The 13,620-nt window shown below is 34.7% G+C and overlaps 1 protein-coding gene across 4 annotated transcripts in view; it reads left to right on the top strand.

Moving 5' to 3' along the window:
- The window catches only part of WDR7 (WD repeat domain 7), a 363,545-nt gene that overhangs the window by 187,149 nt on the left and 162,776 nt on the right, over positions 1–13,620 (top strand). The gene's annotated exons all lie outside the window — the stretch shown is intronic.

The raw sequence follows: 13,620 nt of genomic DNA, 5'->3' as shown, positions 1-13,620 counted from the left end.
ATATAGGGGGCAGTCTACTGATTTGCAGATAAAGTAATAATGTTTACCATTTATTATGTCTCCAGTATTATGAACTAGATGCTTTATCTCTTTAATCCTGACAAACTATTCAGATATATATGTTGTCCACGTTTTAGAGATGAGAGGTCTCAAGCTCAGAGAGGTTAAGTATGTTACACAAGTTCACTCAGCTTGTGTGTAGAAAGGCTGGAATTCAGGTTTGGTCTGGTAATGCCAGGGCTTGAACTCTAGGCCGTACCACCTAAACGTGTAAAATACCTGAGGCAAAGCCCAGGACGCGGTAGCTGATTGATCAGAAGGTGTTTTCTTTTGTACCACTTAGAAGCTGATCAAAGTTCTCATACAAACACAGACCCATGTACTCTGAAGTAACCCTGGAATGACATGGGAATACCTGTAGCCTCTTTCTAGATAGCCGGCCCTTGACTGGCACGAGGGCTTCGATTAGAAGTTTCTAATTCTGTCAGTTCATTCATTGTGTCTTAAAAGAAAGCATCCCGGGTACCTCCTTTATAGTAAATAATAATTACTATCTGTTTTAACGCCATCTTAGATATTTACTACATTTTAATATTCATCTAAATATCAAGAGGTTAGCATTACTTTTAATATTACCAAATAGGGGTGCCTGGGTGGCTTAGTCGTTAAGCATCTGCCTTCGGCTCAGGTCATGATCTCAGTGTCCTGGGATCAAATCCCACTGGATCGGGCTTCCCGTAAGCAGAAAGCCTTGCTTCTCCCTCTCTTGCTTCCCCTCCTTGTATGCCCTCTCACTGTCTCTCTGTCAAATAAATAAATAAAATCTTTTAAAAAAAAGTAATATTGCCAGAATAATCCTCATTTTTTTAGGCCCTTCTGGAGACACATTGATGTAATGGTTTAAACAAGTATATTGCAAGTATAAATGTAGTTCCTATATGTAGAAAAATCCATGTGTACATATGCATAAATGGATATATATACTAGAATATTTAGTTTGCTGAATATCTGTGGATATATACGTTCATTTGAGATAAAAATGTAAACGCTTTTGGTGATGAACTTAAGGCTCCAACTAAATAAGTACCTTAGCATGATTTTATTTTTCAAAAAATATTTTCTACACTTCGTTGTGATTTTTTAATTTTTAATTTTAATTCCAGTTAACATTCTGCAACATTAAGTTACCATAGCCACTCAATTTGTTTGCTCTACATAAATATGCAAATGGATTTAAATTCATTGAATTATTCGTGAACTTGTAATTGTTAGTTACAAGTTCTTGGGTTTATGGGAAAATGAAGAACTCAGGCAAAATACGAAATTTCCTTAAAAAGTTTTCTCTTTGTATGTATGAAATTTTAAATACTTTTTAAGATTACAAAAGGAATATAAATTACTTTGCAGAAATTTTAGAACACAAAAGCTAGAGAAATATGGAATACCACTGTCTCAACACAGTAACCATTAACAGAGAAATAAATTTCTTCCAATTATCTTTCCTATGTATTTTTAAAGTTATTTTAGGAAATACATAATTCTGTGTCCTAATGTTTTATCCTCTAGTTAGCCTTTTGTCATAAACATTATTCTTGACCTTGATTTTAATGGTTCAAAAGGCTATATACAGTACATATAAATAATTTACCTTTCATTTCCTATTTACTTTTAGGATGTTTCCCCTATTTAACTCAGACACCTAAATGCAACAAAACAATCATTATTGATCCATTAAATTAAAGGGCCTGTTTCATTTACCTAACTTAAAATATATTCTATTTATCAATTAGCCAATTTTAATTGCTGTGTTGCACCTGAACCCACCACACCACCCAAACCAAGAACTAGAATCTTGCCAATCATTTATACTTACATGTGGGTTCTTGCCCTGTTCCAACCTCCTGCCTTCTCTTAAATGTAACCACTCTCTTGAATTTCATGTCTATTCTTTCTTTGCTTTCCGTTTATCTTGCCTCTTGCATAGGGTTGCCTAAACACTGTATTGTTTAGTTTCACTTGTTTTAAACTTTATAAAAAGCTGTCTCAGTATATATAATCTTTTGGTACTTGCTATTTTCCCCACTTTATATTGCATTACAAAGATTCATTTATGTTCTATGTAGCTGTGGTTCAGTCATCTTTACTATTTACTAATAGTAATAGGAAAAAATAATTTGTTTATTCATTTTACTGTCAATGGCCATTTGAGTTATTAGGGTTTTGTGTTTGGTTTTACTATTACAAGCAGTGCTGTTATGAACATCCTTATCCATGTATTTTATACACATGCATACAACTTTTTCTTGAGTGTATACTTAAGACTGTAATTGCTGTGTCTTAAGATATGTAAATGATGAGTTTTATAAAATGGTATCTTACTGTGCCCTTGGTCTCCATGCTTACTAATGAGTTTGAGCATGTATGTTTCCTCTTCCATGAAATGCCTTTTCAAGTTTGCTTCCCATTTGTTTTAATTGGTCATTGTCTTTAAATTGTAGAAGTCTTTATATGTAGAATACTAATAGTTCATCAATTTATTCATGACATGTATCTTCCTTTGGGTTGTGCATTTTATTTTCATTTCTATAAGGTGCTTTGATGAAAAGGAGAGCTTAGTTTTTATGTTATTTAATTTGTCCCTCTTTCCTTTTTTTTGACTTGCTTTTAGAAACTTAGTGTAAGTCTTCCCTATATCATCATCCATGTTTTTGTCTAAAAGTTTGAAACTTTTGCTACTGACATTTAAGTTCTTAATCCACCTATAGTTGATGTTTGCATATGGCTTAAGGTAGAGTTCTACTTTCATTTTTACTCATATAAATAACCCTTTCTTTCATGACGTTTGTATATGTATCTGGCTTCTGTTTCTTGACTCCTTATTTTATTCTATTGGTAAATTTATCCTTGCACCAAAACCGTGCATTTTTTTTTTAAGATTTTATTTATTTATTTGAGAGAGAGACAGTGAGAGAGAGCATGAGTGAGGAGAAGGTCAGAAAGAGTAGCAGACTCCCCATGGAGCTGGGAGCCTGATGCAGGACGATCCCGAGACTCCAGGATCATGACCTGAGCCGAAGGCAGTCGTCCAGCCAACTGAGCCACCCAGGCGTCCCAAACCATGCTGTTTGAATTACTGTAGTTTTACAACTTGTCTTTATATCCAGTAGGGCAAATCTTCCCTCATTTTTTTCTTCAGAAGTGTCTGGGCTATTCTTGGCCCTTTGTTCTTCCAGAATACATTTTACAGTGAAATTAATCATTCATCACAGGCTATGCTGACAAACCTCTGCCTTTCCCCTTTGTGCGCCTGATTCTATGAAAATTACAACCTTAAGAGCGGAGCAGGACATCCTCTCTCTACAGGGTATCCCAAGGAAAGGGGAAGGGGCTGAGCTACTTAGGACAAATTCTGTGTCCTAGATTCATCCATTAAAAAAATCATTTTAGTATGTGGGAGCACTGAATTAAGTGTGGACCAACAAGGGGGCCACGTGGGGCGCTTAGGGAAAATCTGTGGAAGGAAACTAGAGGAGCGGTAAATAAGACTTCCCCCAATTTCTAACAATTTTCTAAAATTTCTAAGACTGACTCTGTGGAAGTAATCATTGTGCCCTGACATAGTCTGAGTACGCAGTCTCATAGCTGTTGGTCCTTTGTGTTTATTTATTATACTGAAGAAATCAACGTCATTTCTCTGAAGATCCTGTAACTTCTAACATCTTCCTTGATTTAAATAGGAATGATCCACATTTTACCTAAGTGGAAGATTTATTGTTAGTTTCTATTTCTAGGCTGTTTACCTCTAATTACTAAGACTTTTGCATATTGATACCTTTGACACATAACAAAGTACTGAATAGCCACCTAAACTTCCTAAGATTTCTCGAAGGAAAAACAACAATACTTTAAAGCCAGAAGTTAATGTCCTTTTACTGTCCTCCCTCTCTCTTCTCCGGTACATCTTTGAGAAGTAGAGATTATTAGTCGAGGCCACAGCTCTTCTAAAATTTTTGCTTATGGCTACCTTTCCCCCTCATATAATTCTTTTTGTAACCTAGAAGGAGAAAGTTATAACATACGGGGTATATACCTGCCTTTACACCTTCTCATTACTTCTTTGTCAGCTTAAGTTAGCAATGAGGACCCTCCGAGAATATGTCTAGAACCTCCCTGGGAAGGAGACTGAAATTCTATAGGCTGTATTGGCCTAATTATTCTAGAATCCTCTACAGGTTCATTACCAAACATTCTAGTTACCTTCTTAGCGCTGTGGGCAGCATGTCAGTCTCATTACCAAACATTCCAGAGTAATTATCTTTGTTTGAGGCAACATGTAGAGCTTCTTGGTTTTTTATACTAGAGAAAAAGGAAAGTATTAAACAGTGCTTTCTGATTTAGTATTTCCCTCGGAGCATGGTTCTCCATGGAAACCAGGAATATGTTGGCAGCAGGAAACTCTTATGCACGTATTCAGACACACGTACGAACATAAATACATTTTGGCAGCACCAAATCTTTTATGCACACACACATATATATACACATACGTGTATATATATACATACACTACACACACACACACACACACACACACACACACACACACCTGGGGCATCCTGCAGTAGGCTCTGGGGTAAAAGACATACCAAGTGGCAGATCACAAAAAGCCTTTTAATGCTGCCATGAGGCTTTGCACTAAGCACTGGGGGAGCACAGAGGACAGACCAGCTGCCAGATTTGACTCTTCAGGTGTGACTTGAAAGGCTATATAAAAATTTGTCAGAATAAGAAAGTAGGAAAGGGGTCTTCCTCTCCCACTTTCTCTATGCTCCTTTTCTGTCTCCTGAACTTGAGTAGTAATTAAATCTTCCCGAGTTCTCTGCTTAGTCTGCTTCTCGTTTCCAGTAAATTCAGCCAGCCACATGGCATTACTCTTCCCCTGCCCAGGAGTGGTGTTCAGCGTTCTCGCTCTGCACCTCGTCTCTCTGCTGAGCTCCGTCCAGGCCGTTATTTTCAGAGGCTCGCCTGGCTATCCATACGATATTTTAAACTCAGGTATGTTTAAACTGAACATATCTTTATTCCTGGCACCCCTCATTCAGATTTGAAACCTTAAAACAGTGTTTGACTCTCTACCTGCTTGTGCCTCTTAGCTCTGTGAAACATGAAGATACAACACAAAGTTTCTATCGATCACTGGATTAATACCTACTCTTTTACATTTTCACTGCCACTACCCTGTTCTGTAGCTCTTTAGTATCTGTGGTCTCTCACAGCTCAGATTTCTTAAATGCACATTGCCATGTGGATCTTCCTAGTAATCACCATGGGATTAGAAAATTTTCACTGGCTTTTCATTGCTTTTAGAATATAATTTAATCACCTTAGCCTGTATTCAAGGCCTCTATTCTAAAACTACTTGATGTTCTAGGCTTAGGTCCCACTTCCTGCTTTCATGATCTCTATCTTGGGCCAAAAGCAAATTGGTTCCTGTTTCCCATGTGTGAATGGAACTGTTCTGCTTGTGCTTTACTCATTAATTCAACAGATACTTATTAAGCATCCGTGTGCGGGGCATTGTTCTAGGCCCTTGAGCAACATCCCTGAACAAAATGACACAAATCTCAATCCCTGCCTTCAGGCAGCCTACATTTTAGCAGGGAGAAGAGGTGCAGGACGCAGGGTACAATAAGTGTAAGTCAGGAGTGTATTTTGTAGTGCGCTAGAGGAGGGTAGGTAGCACGGGAGGAAGTAGAGCGGGACAGAGGGAGAATAAGGTAGGCCATCAGCAGGAGGGGTGAGAATGCAGTTGCGGTTGCGCGAGACTTCTGCTTCTGTTAGAGGTTCTTATTCTTCTACTGTGCCTCCCCGCACTTCTTCTTATCAAATTGAAATGGATTTGGGGACCTGTCTTGAAGGGCCCCTCCTCTGGGCGGCATACCGTCCTCCCGGCTGAGGTCAGCTTCCCTGCCAGTGTGGAGATCTCTGAAGAAGGGATCTCAGACCAGCTTTCATAGTTTCTTTCAGGTAGGGTTAAAACCACCTGTTTGCATGCTGGCTGCGAGCCGCGGGCCCCTTCTTCCAGCGCGCTGCCTAGCTTCCTTATCTCAGAGCCCTCTGTCTAAGGTTGATTGTTGTCTGCTTGATTTTCTCTGTCCATCTCTTGTTTGTCTGTTACATTATCACACTTCGCAATTTGTGGTCACCTGTCTGCGTGTTTGTCTTCCTTCCCTAAATGTAAGCTGCGGCAAATGGAGAGAGCGCTGGCTGTCTTGTTCGCTTATTTTTTTGCCCGCTCCCTTGGAAGGCATGGATGTTTGCAGGAGTAATAGAAAAGTATTGGAACACACTGTATGTCACATAAATATATGAAATATACAGATACGGTAGGAGATGCATGGTGAACTTTCAGGACCATTGAGCTCGAAGGTCTTTTACAGTGCTCAGTCATGATGAAGAAGGGGTGCCTGGCTCAGTGGGTTAAGCCTCTGCCTTCAGCTCAGGTCATGATCTCAGGGTCCTGGGATCAAGGCCTGCATCAAGCTCTCTGCTCAGCGAGGAGCCTGCTTCCCCCTCTCTCTCTCTACCTGCCTCTCTGCCTACTTGTGATCTCTCTCTCTCTCTTTCTCTCTCTGTCAAATAAATAAATAAAGATCTTAAAAAAAAAAAAAAGATGAAGAAAAAGAATATTCCTTCTTCACATGATTTCTACTTTATCTTGGGAACTCTGGCTCTTACACTTAATCTGTTTCTCTCTCTTGTTGCTCATGAAAGTCATATAGACATTCTCTCCATTGATGTCTTCATGGTTTTAGTAACATTGATTTTTGTTAGGAGTAACTAGTAAATGATTATAAGGTATTTAGTGAAAACAAATGTAAAAAAGTGTTTTATAATAATGGAATGGAGAAGAGAGGAGGAGAAAGGGTTTCCGAGTTGGCACTACAGTTCAGCCTCCGACTATGTGGTAATTCCTGGAATGATGGTTGTCAGGACTCAGCCCCAAGCCTGTTGCCCTTGCTGACTGGAAATACAGAGTGATGGGTCCAGGCTTCCAAGAATATGTGACTATCCTTGAGGGAATACTAAAATTAGCTCATATTCCATCCAAATTCTTATAAACCATTAATACTTTATAACCATTAATCTCCATGTGATTTCCCTATGTAAATCAACCATGAATGCATGGTTCAGTGTGTTTACTACTGAAGGACTAACATGTAAAAGCAATCACAGCTCATTCCGGCCAAAATAAAATGGTTCAGTTTCACCATCCCTAAATTTGATCTACATTTACATCTGTTTATGAAATCTGAGCATTTCCCCCCTCGACCTAATGCTTCAGTGCTCTCTTCTAATAAAAAAATCAATATATGCATCCTGCACTCATGAGTAACCCTATAATAATAAACGGAGTACGTGCAATTGAAAAAAAAGTAATTTCAGGAAAAAACTGATTAGGATTGTGGTCAACCACAGTCTTTCTTTAAAATAGAGGTTATGCAGTATTAAGAATATAATAATCTTTTAAATTTGATTATACATACCATTTTGAGAAACCCTTAATCCTAATTAATCCTAAATTAATATTTATTAAAATTACATTTGGTGTTCTTTCCCTTCATGTAATTAATAATGCAGTCAGTCTAAAGAATCTAAAGAATTCTAAATTAATATGTTTTAAAATTTCTGATTCAATTCAGTTTTATAATTTTATAATGTTTCTCTGGCTCTCTGTATTTGATCAATTTATAAAGGAATATTTGCATTCTAAGTCATCAGTTTTATTTCAAATAATAAATGAAAATGTTTTATGGTAACAAGTGTATTTTTTTTTTTAGAAAAGCCTATTTTCTAGCTCTGTTTTAATGCTGCCTATTTGAGTTGCTAATTTTCTATCTCATGAAATTTATATATTAGAAAATATGTTTCAAATCTGAATTCTTTATACTTTTGCAAACAGATCAATTGCTTATGCAAAATAAGGAATATATACTTCTTATTATTCACTCTTTCACTAATCTTTGATGGTTGCACTTTGATAAATAAATAGATCATCTAAGATTCAATAGGCCAATTGCAGCATATAATAGCTATTCAGAGGCAATTAAACTGCCTTTTTTCATGCCGGCATGTGAGCCGCCCTTTCACAACCTTCAACTTGATTCGTGGTGATTCAAAATTAACTTAAAAGTCTTGTTTGCTGACAGCTTAAAGCTTAATTGACTGAAAGCCAAATAGAGTGTGTTCTGTATTCAGCACTAGGGCTATTGATAAAGCCATGTGTAAATTGCGTGTGGTGAAAGACAGCGATTGGGGCCCCCTGTTCTTGTATTAGTCCACAACTTAGCATTGCTACACAGTCAGAATTGCTTTGTCAAGTCTTTTATCACACCAGGTTAACTCTCTCTGGAGTTTCTCCAGCAGCAGAGCAGTCCAGTATTGAGCTTCTAGAATACAGTGGGGCCTGTAACTCTGTTACTTATTTGTGGTTTCATTTTTTTCTTTAATATAGTATTGGCCTTTCATTTCTGAACAGGACTGTTGGCAGCATATTTCAAGAAGCTACTGATTTTCTGTATTCATCATTTTAGGAGAGAGCAGGGTGTATAGGTGTAGAGATTTTGAAAAATACTTTAAGAAAAACAGCTCTCATGATATTGATTTGTCTCTCTTATGAAAATTAAATCTAGCCATTTTGAACATTTAATTAGGATAAGGAATGCATGCTTAATAGCCTCAAGTGTGTAATGTAAACTGTTGTATTGCAGCAATAGTTACACTATCAGATGCTTTCAGAACTTTCATACCAAAAAGATTTCAGTGATGATTGTACCTTTTAGGTATGTGCATTTCTTTTTAAAAAATTGATACTTAAGGAATAAATGAGATGGATTATTAACATATTAGTATATTTTATAATTTCATAGTTATGCCTTTTTTAAGAAAAAGCCTTAGTATATTCAGTTGTATAGAAAGTACGAGACAATCTGCATATAAATATGCATTAACCAATAATGACAAATTCAGAAGCAAAACTAAAACAGTTTTCAGAAGCACTTCACTATTGCCATCTATTATGTTTATATATCTTGGAATGCTGTAGACTTTAGTTTTTAATGTGAAGCTTTTAAGCTGAAACTGATTTAATAGCTTAAAAATGTAACTACCGTATAATGTGTTTTGAAGATATTTCACAAGTAAGGCTGATGTTTAAGTTTGAATTTACTGAATCTGTGTGCAATGTATTTAAATATGTTTACAATGAACTCTATTTTGTTTTCTGTATCTTGTTTCTTAATATTCTACAGTCAACTCTTAAATTCGCAGCAGATTTGGTACCATTATTGAAGGATGTTCTCATTTACCTGATGTTGTCTACCTTAAACATTTGAAATGCCATAAAGCTTAAATTGCCCATTTTATATCCTTACAATTTGGTATAGGTTTTTTGTTGTTTTTACGACATTCAAATGACAAATACAGAATAAAATCAAGTTAGATAATTTTGGTGGAAATAATGATGAAATGGTTTTTTTTTATTGTGTATTTAAATATTTTCTTGTAGAAAATGTCTATTTTCGTATCTTTCTATTTTAGCATCAGAGTTAGAACTGGATATTGTTGTATCTCTTATTGATATTCTGGTAACCATGGCTATCTAATTTTACCTGCCTTCCAATTGATTTCCAATAAGAACCTAGTGTATTCATAAAGAGTCAGGATAAGTTGCAACTTAGTTTCAAAATGACTATAATTTAAAATAGTGTGTTACTCCTGTATACTTTTCAATAAAATAGTAATCATGCTTCAAAATGTAAAATCCAGAAGAGTACTGGTTTTATTGAAGTTTCACCTATACCCAGTGAGATTTGAGAGTCAAAAATGAATTGCTTTTATTGATCATGTTTTTGTATTAACAGTTAATCTAACATATCTTTAAAGCATGAATTATTTGAAAACAGTATTTTGTTTCTTTTTCATAATGTAGTTGTTTAGTATATACAAAACAGTTACATTGGTATGAAGGGTGAATGAATTCCTTTTCTCATTTTTACCTTTAAAAAAAGGAGGCTAAATTTAATTGTAACGATAATAAGTCTATTCTGTTTAATTAAAAATTTGATGATAAAAAAGCAAAACTTACTACTTAAAGTTTCAGAAAGATAGTATATGTTGAAATATCGATTCCTTAGTAAGAGATCAGTGGTAAGAAATTCTCAGTAGATTCTGAAAGGAATGAAAGCATTTTGTCAGGCCCTCCTGACTTTGCCAGCATTGTTTTGTAGATGAAAAAATGAGAATTTACCTGAGGTTCTAAAAGAGTTTACCGGTTTTAAGGAAGGCCAGGTCAGAGTCAAGTTCAGTGGTGCTAATTTTGTATGTGATACATTTTTTTAAAAATATTGCATTTTCTGGTAAATTATAATTGTAAAACTTTGGATTTTTATTTATTTATTGCAAAACACTGTTTCCAAAATTTGAGATTCAGTGCTCTTCTAGGAAAGTGTAATGAATTTACATTCACAATATTCATGCTAATTTGGGGTATCTCCCTTTTCTCTTATTACTTCCACATTATACTTTTATATAAGTAGGTGAGTTTTAGTTTTACTATTTTTCTTGCATTTTTCCCAAAGAACTTTCTTTGTAAAATCAGTAGATTGTTACTTTGTCGTTAGTTAACTATTTGCTTGTTTGGTAAAACTGTTAATGTATCTTAACCAGTAAAAAGGAATGCCCATTTTATATTCCATAGTATATTGAAAGTGTATCTCAATGCAGCACGTAAGGGAAAATTTGACCATCTGTGATCAGATTTGGTTTTATATTAACTACTTTAACTTCTGAGCCTTAAAATGTTTTATAATTAGGATATAATCTTATGATATTATATTTACCTAACTATCCAAGTAATATTGGATAATAATCTTACCTTAGCAATTGAAACTTTATGTTGGGGTATTGATTTTTAAAAAAAGAAAACGTTATAAATCAAATGAGATGATAATTAGAATACTAGAAAGTTCCTAAATATTACAGTTTGTATTCAGACGGTGTATATTTGGCATTTTAAAGTACCTAATAGCTAAAAGAATTATTTTGTATATGTATTTGTATTGTAATCCTCCTGGGAAAATATCATAAGCCATCCAGTTAAATAAAATGTTCATATAATATCATGACTCTCATTTAGGTTGAAATCTATATTAAAATTGAAAGTGTTAAGTTGTAAAAATATAGATGAGATTCTAACTATCTAGCCATATATTTTTATTTGAGCTTTTAAAAATGAAGAATGAATTAATGTCTTTCAGAAATGACATCTTCATTAATACTAGCTTGAAATTGAGAAGATTAGTGTAATAGCATATAAAGATTCTGATAAGTTCAGAGAAAATTACCTTGATCATCAAATTTATGCATATGATCCAATAACATTACTAGATAACTGATTATTTACTTAATCTTTCAGGTAATAGATGGTAAATGTATCTGAACTTTCTCTCTCTACTTAATAATACCTAAAATAATGCACAGTGCATTACAGTATATGCTCAGCAACTGAGATGATCATATATTGAAAGTGAGACATGAATAGTACTGATAAAAGAAGCATTATTTTAAAATACATTCAGGATCAAAGCCAAGATTACTTCCTGATGAATTCTCTGTTGTGATTAACTTGATTTTATTTGGCTTGTATGTGATGCTGAATTATATATGATGCTGAATAGTAGGAAAGACATCAGGGTTTATTTGGATAGATCAGACAGGAAAGAGTTGATTGTAACTCTGTGAGTTATGCCGTGTTATCCAAAAGAGACTGATCGTTATGTTAATGTCCTTTTTACTGATCATTTGTATAAATTGCCCTCTAATCTAGTGGCAAATTATGTGTTAATATTTTGGGGTATTTTTTGATAAGACAGTACCCAGTAAACAGTGTTTGAACCATCCCTAAGTGCTAATGAGTGCTTACTTGGTAGTCTATACTAATGCTTTAGTGGGTGCTGAACAAGTTTAGATGTTAAGCTTTTTAGGAAGAGTGAATGATGGCTAATGATTATTTAATGACAGATCTCTGGACTGAAAGGCATTTAGCACTCAAAGTATACTGCAAAGCCCATTTCTCAAAGCTTCAGACAGGTTTATTTGGTCTCACCTTGAATAGAACACTGCTGTATTGATTTCATTGGTGTGGATTTAAACACACTATCGGCTTAGAATAGCACTAGTATGCAGTAGAAAATGATTGTCTTAACCCTTATGGTGACTCTAAGCTATTCTCTGATATTACGATGTGGGCTCCGAAAATGATCATGAATTTATTTGCAATATTTGTAATGCAGCCTGGGAGTTTGGGAAACCTTTGTGCAGGTGAGGCAGTAACTTTTAGGGGACTTATAGAGAGGTTACTAAAAGTTATGTTTTTAATTAGTGTTTTCCTTCATATATTGTATTTGAAGAATTTCTCTTCTGTGGAAATTGTTGATGTTTCTGTGGATGACATGCCCATTTTATTATCCTGTTGGATAATACATTATTTAAGTATTTCATCTCTGAATGGTAATAATATTTATGCTTAGTACTTTATATTTTTATTTGTTTCATCATATATATACACATATGTATGTGTAGTTTATATATATGTATATAAAACATATGAAATCCAGTTGAAACTAGTTACTTCATACGCTTGATAGAATATCTCCTCCCAGTTTTCCACATCTTTTGTAGAGAGCCCCAGTAGAAAATACACGTAACATTATTAGATATTACAGACCAAAACTTAAAAATTTTTTCTAATAATAAATTTTGTTTGCTTTTTTTTTTTTGAGAAACATTTTCGATTATACAGGATTTGAAGATACCTAATTAAAGATTCATCTTGGAATAGGCATCAAGTATTATCTGGTTTCTTTGCAACACACGCTGACTTACAGGCCAATGAGGATTCTAGAGATCAGTCTGGGATGATGTCGCCATGAGTGCCCGCTCTCTTTGGTGCTCTTCACCTTATGGCTTGAACTCTTAACCTACTTGAACTTCCTTATCTATAAAATATGGATATTGGTTTGGTTAGAAGGGATTGTTGATGCCCCTTTTTTCCTCTAAAATTCCAAAGTTTCCTAACAGTCATCTAATCTTGGACCTAGGAATTATTTTATATACTTTACTTGGATTTGTTTTCCTTGTAAATTCTTAATGGTTTATCTTTTTTTGTGAAAGAATTGGAAAGTGACTGTAGTGGACACGTAACCCTGTCATTATAACAAATATAGATTATCATATATAACAAATGCGTTGTTATAACATATCAGTGGATATGTGAAGTACCGTACCCTAAGCCAGCAGGTGGGATTTATACAGACCGAAATTCTTGATTATTTAAAAGATGGACTTCAGGTTTTTCTGTTGTTCTTGTTAATTGGGGAACCTTTTCCTTGGATATTTTTTTAAACCATAAATAAATACTGTTTCTCATTATTTGAGTGTTTTGTAGAATCAAAAACATTGGATAAATATTAGAGAAATTGTTCAGTTTTTTCATTTGCTAGTAAGGGAAACGGTTTTAAGAAAAATGATAATAAGCATGTGATAAATTCTTACTTAGGA

Source organism: Mustela lutreola, chromosome 11, assembly GCF_030435805.1.
Source record: "Mustela lutreola isolate mMusLut2 chromosome 11, mMusLut2.pri, whole genome shotgun sequence".
NCBI classification, from domain to species: Eukaryota; Metazoa; Chordata; class Mammalia; order Carnivora; family Mustelidae; genus Mustela; species Mustela lutreola.
This window is presented reverse-complemented; position numbering and strand designations above follow the sequence as displayed.